At 41.8% G+C, this 19,298-nt stretch overlaps 1 protein-coding gene across 2 annotated transcripts in view; it reads left to right on the forward strand.

Annotated features, from left to right (window-relative positions):
* Nucleotides 1-19,298, forward strand: part of CTTNBP2 (cortactin binding protein 2) — a 373,947-nt gene that overhangs the window by 102,424 nt on the left and 252,225 nt on the right. The window contains exon 2 of one of the 2 annotated variants that reach the window (XM_029617222.1): nucleotides 5,958-6,072. The exons of the other annotated variant lie outside the window; for it this stretch is intronic. The gene's annotated coding sequence lies outside the window, so the exon portion shown is untranslated. The remainder of the gene's footprint in view (nucleotides 1-5,957; nucleotides 6,073-19,298) is intronic. 2 annotated transcript variants of the gene reach the window in all.

The raw sequence follows: 19,298 nt of genomic DNA on the forward strand, positions 1-19,298 counted from the left end.
GACAGCTCTTTGACCTGATCAGACTTATCTAGCTAAGTTACCTGGCTAATTGAATATCGGAGTTAGCTGGCTAACTCAACTCCTCCCATTTACGCCCATGGAACGCCCCTTATCCGGCTAAATTCTAGTTGGCTATCTTATTAGCTGCCTAGAATTTAATCAGATAAGTGCCCAGATATTTAGCTGCCTAACGTCTGAGTTATCCAGCTAAATGCTTTTGATTGTGAACCTCTGAATCTAGGGTTGAAATGTTGTAAGTTGAAACAGATTGTCCCATAAGAACAATGTTATAAATGAGGATTGGTTCCAGTACTAGGGCCCAATGCCCTATTTGCATCTAAATAATTCAGAATTTAGTAATATATAGTACTGTAAAAAGCATAGACACATTTTAAAACATTACCCTTTTGTTTGTCTGTAGGGGAAAGTGCCAAGGCATACCTACAGGACATTGCATTGGCACTATATCGAGGAAAGAAAGTTCCTGTTATTACTACCGACGTCATCTCACCAGGCATCATAGTCATCAGCACACCAGTGTGTGCCTGTTGAGTGATGCTTGGGTATCTTAAAAGTTAAAATAAGTTTTGTAAGTTGGATAATGGGTATCAATTTAGAAACACCCGGAACTCTGAGTTGTTGTGACTCGAAATGCCTTTAAGATGATGACTTCCTGTATTGCTTGGTACTTTTTCCATATTATCACATGCTGTCATTCCACACAAAAAGCAGAGTTGCTTACCTATAACAGATGATCTCCCAGGACAGCAGGATGTAGTCCTCACATATGGGTGACGTCATCAGGCGGAGCCCTATTACGGAACACTTTTGACAAAGTTTCTAGAAACTTTGACTGGCACACTGAGCACACTGAGCATGCCCAGCATGCCATGATCCCTGTGTCCACAGGGGTCTCCCTTCAGTCTCGTTTGTAGCAAAAAGCGCAAGCAAAAAAATAAAATAATAAACATAAGCGGACCCAACTCTGCTGAGTGGTGGGTGGGTTTCGTGAGGACTACATCCTGCTGTCCTGGGAGAACACCTCTTACAGGTAAGCAACTCTGCTTTCTCCCAGGACAAGCAAGATGGTATTTCTCACATATGGGTGATTATCAAGCTACAGGCTGACTCATATTACAACAGGCCAATAGCAGACAACTTGTGCAGCAGGCACAATAATTGGGGTGCTATTGGCAATGATGATAATCACAACACAGTGTAAATTCTTTTCTATTCTCTCCCACAATATTAGAATTATACACATTAAGAGAATTTTACTATATAATCAAATACACACTATAATATCATACAGACTCCATTGTTTATTGATATACATATAAAAACATCAGTCTAACTAAACAGAATAAAAACTAACTACTCGCATTCATTCTCCATACACACCATTAAAAAACCTCACAAGAAACACAGTGACAATTCAATTGATACAATGTATACAATATATACCAATGTGTTATATTGTCTAAATTCCTTTTCCCACTTATTGGACTATTCCCCCACAAAAACTTCAATGTACATGTTCAAGCTGGCCAAAAGTCCCTGGGGGTCCAGCGGGGGTCCGGGAGCGACCTCCTGCACTCAGGCCGTATTGCCAGTAGTCAAAATGGCGCCGGCGCTACCTTTGCCCTGTCACATGGTAAGGGCAAAGGGCCTTGGTGCCATTTTTATTAACACAGCTGATGGCCCGGGAACAGGAGATCGTTCCCCATGGCCCCCCCTGGACCACCACATATGTGTAAAAAGTTTGGGGGGGGGGGGTCGGGAGAGTGGGGGAGGCTAAGGGGGTAATTTTAAAAGGGCGGGGTGGGTTTTTTTTTATTGGTGCGGGCCTCACTAAAAAAAATTAGTGATGTGAATTGGAATCGGAACCGATTCCAATTCACATCTCTAACGATCAGATCCCCCCCCCCCCCCCAGCCGAACCTGATCGTTAAAACGATCGGGCACACAATTCACATCCCTAATCCTAGATAGCCTAATAGAGATGGAGTGGGACAGGAAAAAGGGGCCAATACCTTTTTGTGCACGCCATTTGGTACATGTGGAAGGTTTTTGTGAAGCTACAAGTACCTGAGAATATCAGTGAGCCTGTGTTATGAAGTTGACCTGTGGGAGGCGAATTGGTTCCTGGAGTGATAGGTTGAGAAGTATGGGGAAGCATACTTGTTGAGGCCAGTACGGGGTTATGAGAATCATTGAAAACCTGTCCTGCTGTAGCTTCACGAGAGTTTTGGCTATGAGCGGTATCGAAAGAGATGCATATAGGAGGCCTTTGTTGCAGGGGCGAGCAAAGGTGTCCATGGCTAATGCATTTGAAAGCCTGTGTAGGGAGCAAAATCTGTCCACTCTGTGGTTCGATTCGGATGCAAGAGTTCAATGATTGGTTGACCTCAGCGCTAGAAGATTTTGCTCGCTGCACATGGATTCAGAGACCACTTGTGGGGATGGAGACATCAATTGAGATGGTCTGTTAGTATGTTTGGTATGCCTGTTAGATAAGTGGCCTGGAGATGCAGGGAGTGTTCAAGGGCCCAGGCCCAGAACTGTGTGGCTTCCTGGCAGAGCAGATAAGAGCCTGTGCGTCCCTGTATGTTCAAGTACCACAATGCCACTATGTTGTCTGTCTGTTTCCATAAAGTTTTGTGTGAGAGGCAGTGTTTGAAGGCATAAAGGGCATAATGCATGGCTCGAAGCTCCAGGAAGTTGTTCTGAGACTTTTCATGGAGTGGAGTCAACGCATTTTGGGTTTGGAGGGTGTTGATATGAGCTCTCCTACCCAAGTTGGATGCGACCGTGGCCAAGATAATCTGAGGATTTGGTTACTGGATCGGTGATATGGATCAGGGAAGAGAGCGGTTAAACGGCTTAGAGCCACTGAAATTTTAAAAACCTCTGAGTTTTTCTCATGGCTAGGCTGGCCATAGGAGTGTCGTGGATCGTGGAAACCATGTGACCCAGCAATGGAAGAATTGATAGGCTGAGGCTATTTGCATGCGCGCAGAGAAATGGACAATTTGATAGGATGTCTGCGCGGTTGTTGGGCACGAAGGCCGTTGCGACTGTAGTGCCCAGACCTGCTCCATATGGGATTTTTGGTAGTTGATCAGAATTCCCAGCCAAATGTAGTAGATTTATAGTAAGTCAGAGAATTTAGAGCTCCTTGTTTGGATTGACTCCTTATTAGGCAGTCATCCAGGTAAGGAAACACGTGAATGCTGTTGTTCTTTGTAGATGAGCAGCAGTCACTGCTAAACATTTGGTGAAATACACAAGTTGTCGAAGCTAGTTCGAATGGCAGGACTTAGTATTGAAAATATTGTTGACTATGAAGTGTATAGAAAGTCCAGAGAATAGAGGCAACCCCCTTGTTGTAGTAAGGGAAGCATGGTGCCGAGAGATACCATTTTGAACTTTTCTTTCTGAAGAAATTTGTTGAGATTTCTGAGGTCCAGGATGGGCGGAGGTCGCCTGTCTTCTTTGAAAGTAGGAAATAGCGGGATTAAAATTCTCTGCCTTGTTGCGTCCGGGGAATGGTATCCCGAGCCCTGGTCCTCAGTGGGATGGATCGTTCTGTTCTCTGGCAAGGTTGAAAAATCCAGGAGCCTGCCCGACTGGCGGAGCTGGTGTGATCTGGATATCAGTTGGTCTCACGTGGGAGCGTGAACGGTAAAAGGTCCTTCTAGCATCCCTGTTTGCTGTGCAAGAAATGTAGAGAGCTGTCGCAGGGTCTCGCGGTGGCCTTGCAATTGAGCCACTGTCTGCTGGACCTTGTGCATGAAGAGATTATCTGCAGTGCATGGCAGATCAGCTAGTTTATCTTGGACTACGGGCCGTAAATCAGGGGCCATAAGCCAGGTTACCATCTAGTACAGAGTCCTGTTGCTGGCAACGGTAGGACGTTTCAAAGCAATCACTAGAGATGTGAATCATTTATCTGCCGATTGAAAATATCGTCCGATATTTTCAATCTCGTCAGATATCGGGGGGTCCCTGATAGTGATAGGAAACCCCACGATTAATTTCGTGGGTTTTCTTATCGTTATGGGGGGAGGGCGGGAAGAAAGGGCACTTAAAAGTAACCCAAAAACACAACCCAACCCTTTAAAATTAATTCTTTAGTATCCCCCCCCCCCCCCAAAATTTTTAAGTACTTGGTGGTCCAGTGGGGGTCCTGGGAGCGTTCTCCCGCACTCGGGCCGCTGGCTGCCACTAATCAAAATGGCACTGATAGCCCTTTTCCCTTACCATGAGACTGGGTATCCGTGCCATTGGCCGGCCCCTGTAACATGGTAGGAGCACTGGATGGCCCGCGCCATTTTTATACAAGGCAGATTATTAATATTTTCCTTACCATTTTTTTCTGTTATCAGCTAATCCTAGTATTGCTGGTAATACATGCAAATATGATTTTAAAGTTTATTAAGCATCGGATCCATGTGCAATGCATTTTGAAGGATTAGCACAGATTTGTAAATAGGCCCCATAGTGGCTCAGTTTACCATATTATTGTGTATGTAATAATGAAAACAATTTTTATACCAAACATGAATTGAGTTCTGAAATTACTTTTGTACATAAGGGATCTGTATTTGACATGGTCTGACTTAAAAACTATGGCATTATCTTTAACCAGCAATAGCATAACTTTTATTCACAATAAGGTGTTTTTTTTTATTTTGTTGGCAGCAAAAAACCAGGCAAATTTTATTTTTTCTTGCCCTCACTGTATCTTAAAGAGGGTCCCTTGCTCCCAGCAAACAGCTATAAGGTATTGAGGGTGGAGGGGGGGATCGGGAGGGTTGGGAAAGGGGAAGAGCACTGTTGCAGGTGGGTGGTGGGAAGGAAGGGAGGGGGCAACCTGATTTGGGAGTTAGAAAACACCAGGTCGGGGTGGGGGAGGGTTTCAGGGATATTTTAAGGATTTGGGGGTGAGGTGGGCACAGCCTGACAGGATCTTTGTAAGATATTTTGAGGGGAGGAAGAGGAATGGCTCACTGGTCCAGTTATTTATTTTTTGCTTTCATTTCCTGACAGCATCACTATCTGGATATCTTCAAAGATATCCAGTTAAGTAGCATGTTATCTGGCCACAAGCATGTCTGAAGTTATCCTAGCTGGATATACCCAGTATTTGGCTAGGTTAGCTGGATAACTCAATCCCTTGCCAGAACACCCCTGAAACACCCCTTTTTTATCTGTTTGGATAATTGCCAGGTTCTTGTGGCCTGGTTTGGCCTCTGTTGGAAACAGGATGCTGGGCTTGATGGACCCTTGGTCTGACCCAGCATGGCAATTTCTTATGTTCTTATGACTACATTATATCTGGATAACTACTTATCCAGTTATAATTTAGCTGAATAAGTGGCTGAATATGCCCCATTTCCCATCAAGATGGATAACTTGTGGAGTTATCCGTCTAAATGGCTTTTGAATATTGACCTCTGGGTCTTTCAGGAGCTTTCCCCCTGAGTATTCTTATGGTATCTGAAGGTGACATCAAAGGAAAGTAAGATCTTATTTTTATTTTTGTGCATCATAAGATCCTAATTACTCCCTCTCTTTATGCCTATAGGTTAACAATACTCCAGAGATAATGAGACATTTTTTTCCAGTTGAATCCTCTTTCTCCAACCACATGGCAGAGGACAGCATGTGTTATAATATTAACAAAAGAAGGAGCATGTCAGCCTGTTTTTGTAAATTCTTGATGTTCTGAGAAAATGGTGCTTGATAATGCCCAGAGCACTGGAGGATTTCTTCTCTGGTACTGCCAAATACTGAATATATAGATGCTAATTATGCTTTAAAAGTAAACCTATTAGCCTAGATTTGCCAACTGGCTTTGATTTTTTCAGGACAAATTGATTTAGTCTTAGTTATACTCGATTGCATTCCTGGACTTGTACTAATTTTTCTATTAATTTCCCTATGAAAAACAGGACTAGGAGTCCGTTGATGCACTGAGAGTAAAACTAAGAGGACAAACCGATTCTGTGAAAAAAATGGAGCCGGTGGACCATCCGAAAGACAATATGGTGGTGTTACAAATATATAGTAAGAGAACACATTATATATAATTCTAATCAGGTGAACATTACAACAGGCCTGGAAAAATCCTGGGAGCCAGGTCACCTGGCTGCCTAAAATGCAGAAAAGGAAAAATAAAAGAATAAAAGCCAAAAATGTTTTTAAGCTAAACACTAGACATAACAAAAAGGATCAAATTAAAAAAGGCAATCAAAATAAGTAAAATAGCAACAAAAAAGTGAGGAAAAAAATGTCCTGACTCCTAAACATTATTGTGTGGCTCCTAAATTTACAAAATACATTTCCAACTCTGCGTTACAATTACTCTGATACGCTTTTATCAGTTATCTCTGCTGGAAGGAAATTGAAGCTGTTATGGGGATCTGCTGCTATTAACATTCATTTTTAGCAATTGTCAAAAATGTGAAATGAGGTGTTTGTCACAGGAGCTGTCCTGACCATGGTTCTGAATAGCAGTGAAACACTTTAATAGTCCATACGTTTATTGATCATTCTTGATATTTTTTAAAAGTTAGTGTGGGTATTACAGTAGTTAAGAACTGTTCAAAGAGCTTCTGAAAACCAAGGTCAATTTGTCTCATGCAACTAGAACAGCATCAACATATTACTTGACAGGGCCATCTTGAAAGAGGTATTTATTCAGTTCATCCTGATCAACATTAATACATTCAGAAGTCAAAACTACTATTAAAGTTACAGCTCACGCTCTGCAGACCACTACAGTGCCATGGATTTCCATCATAGGAAACCATAACCAGCTTTGTTACTTTAATTGTAGCCTTCCACAGATTCCCACAGAAATTTGCAGCTTTTTAGTGGCTTGCACTTTACATAGAACATTTTTGAAGGGTAACCAACAAATTAGTTGGGAAGAGACAGCAATTTGTAGTTGGCTAACACATGTTTTAAGAAGCAAGCTTTTTTAAGTATTGTGCCTTGCACATATATTTTAATGTAACCTAATCTAACCTAACCTATTTTTCAACCAGTAAGATTAAAATACTCTAAATGCTCAAAATTTCAGTTTTTATGGTGTTTTCCTTCTGCATTCTTGTCACAGGTTCACTCTATGAGTGTAGTAAGGCACAAGGCTAGTATCCCCCAGGTAGCTCCCCTGGGGGATACTGCCCCATACACAAGATCGTTGCCCTGCTTATACCTCCTTGACAGGACACACTACTCAAAACACAAACAAAGCCAGTATCATGCAGGCTCCCTTCCTGATAGGATCTGCTACATAAAGCACTTCACACCACAATCACACCCTCGCTTAGCACAACTGTAGAGGCCAGGACTAGCAGTGATTTATTGCTAATGCCAGATTAACCACCAGAAAGCACTGCAGCAGAAGTAATATAGCAAAGGCAATGAGGATAACTTTCAAACAAATGTGCATGTCAGCATATGTGTGCATATGTGGCCACACATAGTTTTACCATAGTATTTTACAATCCATGTTTTTGATATACACACCTTTTATAAACTACACCTATGTGTACTCTACAGCATTCAGGCATATATAGGCTTACATGTAAATACATGCAAAGCTATGCATTGAAACAACATATATCAATGAATTGACCACACATACTTGTCTTACCTATTTAAAAAATATGCTCACATATATTTTATGCATGAAAGTAAAGTAGGACTGTGCATGTATGCCGGCCAATTTTTAAAAATGCATGCAGTAGTTAAATTAACAGGTTACAAATTACTTCACCAGTTCACCCAATCTTTCTCCAGGTCATCAAGACCTTTCTGGTTCTTCACCCTGAACTCCAAGTTCACCCAGACCTCACAGCCAGTCAGTACTTCACAAAAAGCGCATTTAATATCACTTATACCAGATAATTAGTAGATGTTTACAAGTGCTGAAGAAACTAAAGCCCCTTCTACTCTATAGGGACTTCTGCACAGTACTCCAGGCCATCATTCTCACTAAATTAGATTACTGTAATTCACTCCTGCAAGGCCTTCCAGCATTCACTACCAAACCACTCCAGATGGTACTGAATGCCACTGCAAGAATACTTACCAATGCCAAAAAAAGGGACCATATCACCCCGATCCTCCAACATCTCCACTGGCTTCCCATCAAATATAGGATTCAGTTCAAGACCTGCATGATGATTCACAAGGCCCTTCACAACATCTCCCCACTCAACCTAACTTTCCAGCTTCAACTACACTCTTCTAACAAACCAACCAGAACGGCATACCAGAATAGAATGATCACACAACCTGCAAAATCTACCCTGAGAAAACGTGCTCTATCCACAGCGGGCCCGTCTCTCTGGAACTCACTACCACCAGACCTCCGTCTTGAACCATGCCACATTACTTTCAAGGCGAAACTCAAAACTTGGCTATTCCATCAAGCTTTCCCAGAGAGCTAATAGCAATAAGAACAAACATCCAGCCTTGCCTTGCAGCAATAATGTAATGTTCATCTTGCTTCAGTTACATGTACCAAGTTATTTCCTAAGTTTATTTTAGTTGTTTTAAATTAGATTGTACTTTACTATAGTTTATTCGATATGTTCCATGTTCCATGTATGTTCCATGTAAACCGCCTTCCCGGCGATAGTTTTCTCTGTTAATTGTGAACCGGAGTGATATGTATTGTATACAGGAACTTCCGGTATATAAAAACCTAAAATAAATAAATAAATAAATAAATAAATAAATGTAAAAAATCTGCAAGTTGAAAAATGTATAAGATGTCGTTTCAAAATATTTTGTGAGTAAAAAATAGCATATATTCGCATAAATAGATTCTACCCGCATATTCCATATTTGATAAATGGCTAAAATACACATGTATTTTCACTTTCGTGCCTATATATATATGCAAGTGAAAAAGGGAACACGTGACTTTCCAAAACATGGTCCAGGGAGAGAACCTAACTCCATCACTACATAGTTTGTGCATCTGTTTTTACTTCTTCTTTTCCCACACTTATTGTACAGTCATGTGAAGCAGAGGTCAGTGGTGAGAACGCTGAGTCCAATGAGTCGTACCTTCTGAATATATCCTAAGCCAGCTTTTCAGACTTAGGCCAGGTAATCCCATTACAATTCTCTGCTTGGTTTGCTCATCATTTATTTCATTCCTGAGGAAGAAAATCCCTTAGCTTCATTAATGGCTAGCAGAGTAATTTTCAAAGGAAAATATAAATGTAACATACTATCGTAGCAATTTTCAGAAGCCCATTGACCCATGATAAGTGCACTTAACACAGGTAAAACGTATTGACAAGTCAATAGCATATATTGTAGCAATTTTCTATGGGCCCTTCATCAAAGCTGCAGTTTTCTGAGGTTGCATATATACCTCTTTCTGTACTACCTTGTTTGTATAAAATTCCATCCCTGCTGACTCTTGAGCCGTATCTCATCCATCCTTAAAAGGCTGCTATCATTCTGTGCGCTCGCAGATTCCCCATAGCGTGGGTTTGCATATAATAATGCATAATGCTATCCACAGGGCTATTAGTCTTTGTAGGAAAAAAAAGTAGGTTTAATGTTTCATATCTTAACCGCCCTTGTCAGCAACACTTTTTACATTTATGTGCTTGCAGCTTCTTATTCTCACTAGATAAACAGAAGTAAATCATTGCTGCATACCGTCTCCAATGAAATTATCTCAGATCAGCCAAGGCGCATGTCAAGATGATACCTTGTATTAGAAAATCATTTTACCAATTTATTTTACTCAGAAGCCTTGGGGCCTGAAGGAAGTTTTGTGGATGCTTAGAGTCACTCGTCAAGCTTTGAGACATATTTAGTTTTGTTAAAGTTGTTAGTCTGTCAGACTTTTATGGCTACATTCTGTTCTTTCTCTTAATGCAGCATTTCACTCTGTTTACAAAAAAAAAAATAAAAAATGGTGGGGTAGATATTCAGAAGCCATTTAGACGGATAACTCAAAAGTTATCCGTCTAAATGGCAAATATGGCATATTAGCCACATATCCAGATAAATTAATTTATCCGAATAATAAAGGGGCGTTTTGGGGGCGTTCCGAGGAAGGGATAACATATCTGGCTAACAGCCAAATATCTTGTATATCTGGCTAGGTTAGCCGGGTAAATTTAGAGCTGCTTCAGAGATTTTCTACTTAACTGGATATCTTCAAAGATAGTTAAGTAACTGTCAGTGTCACCCCCCCCCCCCAAAAAAAAAAATTGTAAGGGCCCATTGCCCAATTGTGAGACAACCCCCCCCCCCTTAAACATAAACGGCCCTGTCGGGCTCAGCAGCCCCAAAACAAGCACATCCCTTCCGCCCCTCACGGCCGCTGTTGCCACTCCCCATCCGAAGCAGCGCTGGAGCTGTCAGGAGTGGGTGAGTAAGACCCTTGCTCCCAGCAGGGATCTGTTCTGTCCATTTGAGGGGAAGGGAATAGGAGAGTTCGGGGTGGGGGAGGGGGGAGGGATGAAGGTCGGGATAACCGATGACTACCTTTTCTATGAAACTGGACTGGGAAAGGCGACGGTGGTGGAGGTGTGGGGGGGGGGGGGGGGGGAGATGTGCTTGTTTTGGGGCTGCTGATTGAGCCTAACAGAGCCGTTTATGTTTAAGGGGATAGGAAGAAAAGCTCACAGTCGGGCCGTGAACCCTAGAAGGTATCCGGACAAGTAGAAAGTTATGTGGCCACACGAGGCTGAATAACTAGAAAACCAAGCCGGTTGTGTTGAATCCTAGCCAGTTAGGTTTTCAAGTTATCCGGCCACATGTACTTTAAAACCATCACGCATCCACACCATGACCAGTTTCACCAGTTCATCCACCAGTTCACCCAGTGTTGAGTTAGGTCCTCCAAACCCCCCTGGTTTAATAGCCTGCCCCCTCCCCTTCCAGTTACCCCAGTCCCTTTAAACCCTTCTGAATTGGCTAGTGGGTTGTTTTTTTTGTTTACAGTTACACCTCCTCCATAGCAGAAGTAAAGTTACTTGGCAGAGGACTTGAGTGCGCGCCAGGGTGCGTAAGTATTTTTGCGCACCTCTCTTGGCCTTGCCCTGAAATGCCCATGCTTTGCCCATACTGCCCCCCTTTTGAAATCGAGTGAGATGTGCATGCAGCAGGAGATACCCGCATATCTGGGCGGCTTTGAAAATTCGGTTGGCGCATACAAGCCCAACTTGTGTGTGCATCCCCCAATTGACGCGCATGCCAGGTTTAAAAATCTACCTCACAGACTATAGAATCTAGGAGTACATTTTCACACCTCCATATATACATGTACATGGGTGCATGTGCAGCTGTTTGAAAGTTATCCTCCTTAGTTGCTGTTTTATAAGAGACTTTCGCAAGTACCTTTGGTAACTTATCCTCACAATTTCATACCTGCTAATTATCTCGTGAAGTTGATGACAAATGGATCTGTTGTCAATTATTGATTTGGTGGGAGGTCTGGGTGAGCTGGGGGTAGTTGAGACTGAAGAATTATTGTTATGTTGTGTAAGGTTTGGGTGGACCCTTGGACACTGTGGCAGCTGACCACGCCCTTGAGGGGAAGTCCCGTGAGGGGCCACAGGACAGGCTCAGCTCTGGAACCACAAACACAGATTATATCTTTATTTAGACAGTTTGTGAAGCTACCAGAGGTGGCGGTAGTGAGTAGAAGATGGAGGCCGGCTGGGCTAGTATTCCCCAGGGCGCTGGAACAGTGGTTCCTCTGGTAGCAGTGCTGTAGTGAGAAGAACTGAGAGAATAGTACAATAAGACATTCACAGAGTCCCCAGTATGGAAAAGCCCTGAGATAGGGAGAGCTGACCCTCGAGGAGCGAGTACCAGATCCCTGGGAGCAGAGACTCGTTAGCAAGTACTCACGCAGCAGTTCCAAGTAGGAGATGGTACTGGCACTGGAACAGAGGCAGGCCCTCGAGGAGCGAGTACCTGGTTCCAGGGAAACAGCTCTGAGGAGTAGATGGTAGTAGAACTCACAGATGGTGTCTGTAGCGAATTCTTCCAAGTAGAAGAGGAGATGGACAGAGGCAGCGAGGCAGGAAACATGGGCCCTCGAGGAGCGAGTACCGGTTCCTGATAGTGACCTGAAAGAAGCAGAGAGGCTCCCGAGGAGTGGGTACTCCATTAGCAGAAAAGAGTCCAATAGAAGTTGGAGGCAGTGTAGCTGGGTACGGAGAGCGAATCCCATCCATAGGAATCCCCTTGCTAACTCAATGGCTAGCAATAACCAGTAGGCTTAAATATCTGGGCAGCATGATGTCATCACAGGGGGATGCCCCTGAGGTTCACGCCATAGAGGAAATAAGAATGAGGGCTGCGCAGCGCATGCGCCCTAAGGTACCTGAGGAGCAAGGCGGGAGGCAGCGCCCAAGCTGGTCCGGGGATGCCAGAGAGGACGGCGGGAAGACACCGCGGCAGCCAGACATCCACAAGGAGCAGGAGGAGTCGCAGAAAACGAAAGGTAGATGGAGTGAAGCCATCGAGCAGTGACGGTTGCAACAATTATTGGCTGAGTCTCAATGACCTGGAGAAGACCTGGGTGAACTGGTGGAGGAATCTGAAAACTGGTTATTTCAGTTACGCACACATGGATGAATTTTAAAAGCTCTGCGCGTGCCAAAGCCAGGAGTTATGTGCATATGTTGGCCCAGCATGCGCCATGCGGACTTTAAGAGGTTCCCGTGTACGCGCATATCTCCCGGTACGCGAGTAACATTTCTTTCTCATAAAAGGGACGGGAAATGGATGTAGTCTGGGCAGGGTATATAAATGAAACCAACGTGTAAGTATTTACACACACCAGCGTGCTCTGAGGTTCCCATCCGTATAACTTTACTTCTGCTATGGACGGCGTGTGAGTCATGAAACACAAACAAAACTAGGCTAGTCAAGGGGGTTTAAGGGTCAGGGCTAATAGGGTAAAAGGGAGGCAAGTTAGCTAGGGAGTTTAGGAAGTCCTCTCCTTTACTGGGGCTAACTGGGAACAAACTGGGGAAACAGGTAATTGCATCAGCAAATGTATCTACTAAAATTCCCCCCACTTATGTGATCAAGGCAGCATTTGCACGCCGATACATGCATCAATGTAAAATTGTGTGCACATATATTTGCGTATAGATGATTTTATAACATGTGCGCATATGCATGCATGTTATAAAATTGCCATGTCCATGTGTGTGAGCCGGCAAACATGCATGCATGTGCTCCCGTGTGCAGGTCTTAAAATTCACCTTACAAGTTTTAAAATACACCAAGCTAAATGAGGGTATTACTCTGACAGGTCATATTTTTTTTCACATGTAAAATATATGCGCATAAGTTTCTAAAATTGGCAGGAAACGTACGTGCGTTCATTACATTGAAATATACTCTTTCAATGCATTGCAGGTATTTGTGTGCAAGCATATATATGCTTGTATTTTGGGGGTTGGACATATGTGTATTTTATAATCTGCCCGGACCTGATATGCGCAGGTTACAAAATACTGTAGGAGTTCTCCGCATGGCCATATATAGGGCCGAGCAGAGTTTTTTGTAAGTTATCCTCTAATTGTGATATATTGATATGAATGTGTGTATCAGGGCTCCCCTGTGTCTGCTTTTAATGATCAGATACTGAGAGCTGAGAATGATTTTATGCAGCATTGAGTGGATGGTCGAATCTAATGCATTATGGCAGAGCTATAGGAGACTTTATGTGATGTACTTTTAATTATCTGATAGAACTTCAATGTTTGTTACTTAATATATTTCATAGCGTGCAAGAATATTCCACTGTAAGTTATACTGCAACAATGCAATGCAACTGATGTTGTAAAAGCAGGTGGATTCTAAAAGAAGAGGAAAAGATCTTTTCAGATACGTTTTGAATTGGTGAAGAACAGAGAAAAGATCTGTAGCTGCATTGGTTTTGTGATTATTTAAATTTTAACGAGTATGTGCATTCCCTTAATTTCATGGGGTTTTCTAATATTTTATTACACCAACCTACAGGATTTTCTGTGTGTTCAATTAATTTATTTTTAAAAAATAGGACAATTTTTTGAAAGAACAGAACTTAAATACATACATGACTTGTTGAGCTAGGGCAAAATCTAAGAAGTTTGATTTTAAAAGCATTGTCTGCACAGAAATGCTCAAATATGCAAGTGAGCCACTCGTGAGCAACTTGGATTTTGAGAAGCTGTGAATTACATGCGTATGTACCCGTGTGCACATGAAATATAAGGGACAGGGCCAACACTTAATGTGCGTAATTCCGGATTTTAAAACTGGAAACCGCAGCGCACGTATGCTTGTTATCTGCATAACTTCACCGCTGCTCCTGATGAGGAGCAAGTCTGCAGACCTTGAGTTTTAGGGCTCGTAGGACAGGGTGAGGGGTCCTGGTTAACTGGGGGGGTGTGCAGGATGAAGAACCAAAGGGTCTGGAAGACCTCGATATTAACTGGACAAACTGGTGGACTAACTGGAAAAACTGAGAGCATACGTGCATAAAAGCTGACAAAATCCTATGGAAGACATGTGCGCTAGCTTTGCTTGAGTAATCTCTTAAAATTAGGAGCATACTTATGTGCAGTTGGTGTATTTTAAAATGTACACATGCAATGGTGCATACTATTTAAAATTCCAGTATATCTTTGCTCATGCACTGATACAAGCATGTACGGGTGCATGCGGGCTCGTTTAAAAATTGTCCTCTACGTGTTTAAATTCGTCTTTTCTGAAGAATTGATTCACTGGATGAAGGACCTGGGTAAAGGTCTGGAAATGTCAGTACCTAAGTATATATGCTGCTTTAGTACAAAATTCCACCCAATCCTGTTTTAAAAGGGTTCTTCCAAAGATGAGCCATTTTGTAAATCAAAGACTTGTTGAGGTCGATATTTAGACACTGTCTGGATAGCAAAGTTACCGGATAAACTTATCTGGCTAACTTTGGAGGAATTTTCAGTAATGCAGCTGCTGGCTATCTTAAACTTAGGAGGCTAACTTTAGGGCAGCTCTTTGGCCCTACCATACTTACTGGTGATTCATCAAGCTGCGTTAGGGCTCTAACGCGCCTTATATCACATATATTGCATGATATACACAATATTTTGCATTTTCCTACCTAGATACCCTCCCTTATTACAATGACCTTCTTTGCATGTGAATTGCAAGCATGAATATTGCAAATGCATGCAAAGGAGGTCATTATTAGTCAATGTTATGAAAATATTTTATCGCAGCTGACCGAGATAAAATATCTACACCTATTTAAATGCCACTTTTCAGGGAGAAGAGAAAGGAGCAAAGAAATTGTACTTAGATGTGCGATAGGAGGCCAGGGACCCTAACGTGGGTTCAGAGGCTCCTGCTGCTCATTTAAAGAGGCAGAAAAAAAACAAAAACAAATTGCTGCAAATGGAGGTGGAATGGGGGTCAGTGCTGACCCTGTCTCAACCCCAAAAAGTTAAAAAGTAAAAAGTATGTGTGCAGTGGTGACCCCCCTCCCAACAAACAATTACTGCCAGGCCCTGGTGCCCCTTCCCATACCCACCCCCACCCCCCCAAGTCAATCCATGAAACCCCCCGAAGTCCTTCAATGAAACCCCCACCTCACAAATTCCATTAAATCCTGGTCCCCTCCAAAGTCCATCGATTAAACTCCCCACTCCCAGCTTACTTCTGAGTTAGCTGGCTAAATGCGTTTGAATATGGACCTTGCTAGATCAGTTGTATTCTGTCTTGCAAATCCTATCTGCTCAGTTACTCACTGGAAATCATTTTTTTTCATGATTCACTTGCTACAAAAAGCATTGGAAAACTCAAAAATTGGTATCATTAGACTATGTAAATGTACTTAATGATGTCAATCCTAAAACAGTTAATGAAGTCTTTACATTTACTTTTTCATGTGAGAGAAACTTCAGAGCAGCAGGGCCTCCTACATTCATTCAGAATCTTGAGTAGTTATTTATTTATTTATTTAATTAATTAATTAAGAGTTTTATATACCGAGGCACGTTTGGAACATCACCTTAGTTTACAATAGAACATAATGCAGCAACGGGCTTATTAAAATGTCTTCTGTCACCACTAGAATGATTTTTGTCTGGTTCATTCCTCTGAATGTGAGCGCTTTTTTCTTGCTTAGTTCTGCTAGGCTGTAGGACAGGGCTTCCAAATTCTGCCTCACAGCCATTTGGGTTTCATGGTTTTCATAATGAATATGCATGAGATAAAACTGCTTGCATAGGAGACCCAGCATATGCAAATTTATCTCAGAACATAAGAACATGCATATTAGTTATGGATATCCTGAAAACCCAACTGACTGTTGGATCTCCCAGATAGGTTTGGGAAGTCCTACTTTAGGATTCCCATGCCATTTTGCAAAGAGCTATTTCATGTATCTCTTTTATTTCTAAGTCTCAGTTTTTATTGTTCCTGTTGAGCCAAGTTAGAACTGACATTCTGAACCATACATATTAAGCATTTTCCTCAGAGAAATAAAATGGGTGGAAAACCTTAGTACATCAGGCCCTTCATCATTCATAAGGGGTGATGTAGCTTGACATTGGAAAAGTCAGAGACATACACTGAATTTCATTCCTCATTACTGGTAATTCTCAGAAACAAGATAGGAGATAGCTAGCTTGAGCTTGAGAGGTTCTTTGCATATCTCATTTAAATTTACTAAAACTACATAGATGGAAGACTCTGCAGCTTTGATGAGGATAGGAATGTGTTCCTAATTGTTGGTGGCAATAAATGTTGCAGCATTACAAGGAACAGGGTATAAGGTGACATGGGGCAAAAATGTTGGAGTTTAGAGGGATAAATACTCTAAGTACAATTTCTTTGTTCCTTTCTCTTCTCCCTGAAAAGTGGCAAGGTTAAGAACATAAGAACATGCCATATTGGGTCAGACCAAGAGTACATCAAGCCCAGCATCCTGTTTCCAAGAGTGGCCAATCCAAGACACAAGTACCTGGCAAGTACCCAAAAACTAAGTCTATTTCATGTTACTGTTGCTAGTAATAGCAGTGGCTATTTTCTAAGTCAACTTAATTAATAGCAGGTAATGGACTTCTCCTCCAAGAACTTATCCAATCCTTTTTTAAACACAGCTACACTAACTGCACTAACCAAATCCCCTGGCAACAAATTCCAGAATTTAATTGTGCATTGCGTGAAAAAGAACTTTCTCCAATTAGTTTTAAATGTGCCACATGCTAACTTCATGGAGTGCCCCCTAGTCTTTCTACTATCCAAAAGAGTAAATAACCGATTCACATCTACCCGTTCTAGACCTCTCATGATTTTAAACACTTCTATCATATCCCCCCTCAGCCGTCTCTTCTCCAAGCTGAAAAGTCCTAACCTCTTTAGCCTTTCCTCATAGGGCAGCTGTTCCATTTCCCTTATCATTTTGGTCACCCTTCTCTGTACCTTCTCCATCGCAATTATATCTTTTTTGAGATGCGGCGACCAGAATTGTACACAATATTCAAGATGGGGTCTCACCATGGAGCGATACAGAGGCATTATGACATTTTCTGTTTTATTCACCATTCCCTTCTGAATAATTCCCAAAATTCTGTTTGCTTTTTTGACTGTTGCAGCACACAGAACCGACAATTTCAATATGTTATCCACTTTGACGCCTAGATCTCTTTCTTGGGTGGTAGCACCTAATATGGAACCTAACATTGTGTAACTATAGCATGGGTTTTTTTTCCCTATATGCATCACCTTGCACTTATCCACATTAAATTTCATCTGCCATTTCGATGCCCAATTTTCCAGTCTCACAAGGTCTTCCTGCAATTTATCACAATCTGCTTGTGATTTAACTACTCTGAACAATTTTGTATCATCTTCAAATTTGATTACCTCACTCGTCGTATTTCTTTCCAGATCAGTTATAAATATATTGAAAAGTAAGGGTCCCAATACAGATCCCTGAGGCACTCCACTGCCCACTCCCTTCCACTGAGAAAATTGTCCATTTAATCCTACTCTCTGTTTCCTGTCTTTTAGCCAGTTTGTAATCCACAAAAGTACATCACCACCTATACCATGACTTTTTACTTTTCCTAGAAGCCTCTCATGAGGAACTTTATCAAATGCCTTCTGAAAATCCAAGTACAGTACATCTACCGGTTCACTTTTAGCCACATGTTTATTAACGCCTTCAAAAAAGTGAAGCAGATTTGTGAGACAAGACTTGCCCTGGGTAAAGCCATGCTGACTTTGTTCCATTAAACCATGTCTTTCTATATGTTCTGTGATTTTGATGCTTAAAACACTAAGAAACTAGTGCCAGGAACACTATTTTTCCTGGCACTGAAGTCAGGCTAACTGGTCTTTAGTTTCCCGGATCACCCCTGGAGCCCTTTTTAAATATTGGGGTTACATTTGCTATCCTCCAGTCTTCAGGTACAATGGATGATTTTAATGATAGGTTACAAGTTTTTACTAATAGGTCTGAAGTTTCATTTTTTTAGTTCCTTCAGAATTCTGGGGTGTATACCATCCGGTCCAGGTGATTTACTACTCTTCAGTTTGTCAATCAGACCTACCACATCTTCTAGGTTCACCGTGATTTGATTCAGTCCATCTGAATCATTACCCATGAAAACCTTCTCCATTACGGGTACCTCCCCAACATCCTCTTCAGTAAACACTGAAGCAAAGAAATCATTTAATCTTTCCGCGATGGCCTTATCTTCTCTAAGTGCCCCTTTAACCCCTCAATCATCTAACGGTCCAACTGACTCCCTCACAGGCTTTCTGCTTCGGATATATTTTAAAAAGTTTTTATTGTGAGTTTTTGCCTCTACAGCCAACTTCTTTTCAAATTCTCTCTTAGCCTGTCTTATCAATGTCTTACATTTAACTTGCCAACGCTTATGCAATATCCTATTTTCTTCTGTTGGATCCTTCTTCCAATTTTTGAATGAAGATCTTTTGGCTAAAATAGCTTCTTTCACTTCCCCTTTTAACCATGCCGGTAATCATTTTGCCTTCTTTCCACCTTTTTTAATGTGTGGAATACATCTGGACTGTGCTTCTAGGATGGTATTTTTTAACAATGACCACGCCTCTTGCACACTTTACTTTTGTAGCTGCTCCTTTCAGTTTTTTTCTTACAATTTTTCTCATTTTATCAAAGTTTCCCTTTTGAAAGTTTAGCACAAGAGCCATGGATTTGCTTACTGTCCCCCTTCCAATCATTAATTCAAATTTGATCATATTATGATCACTAT

The sequence above is a fragment of the Rhinatrema bivittatum genome, chromosome 9 (assembly GCF_901001135.1).
Source record: "Rhinatrema bivittatum chromosome 9, aRhiBiv1.1, whole genome shotgun sequence".
Classification (NCBI taxonomy): Eukaryota; Metazoa; Chordata; class Amphibia; order Gymnophiona; family Rhinatrematidae; genus Rhinatrema; species Rhinatrema bivittatum.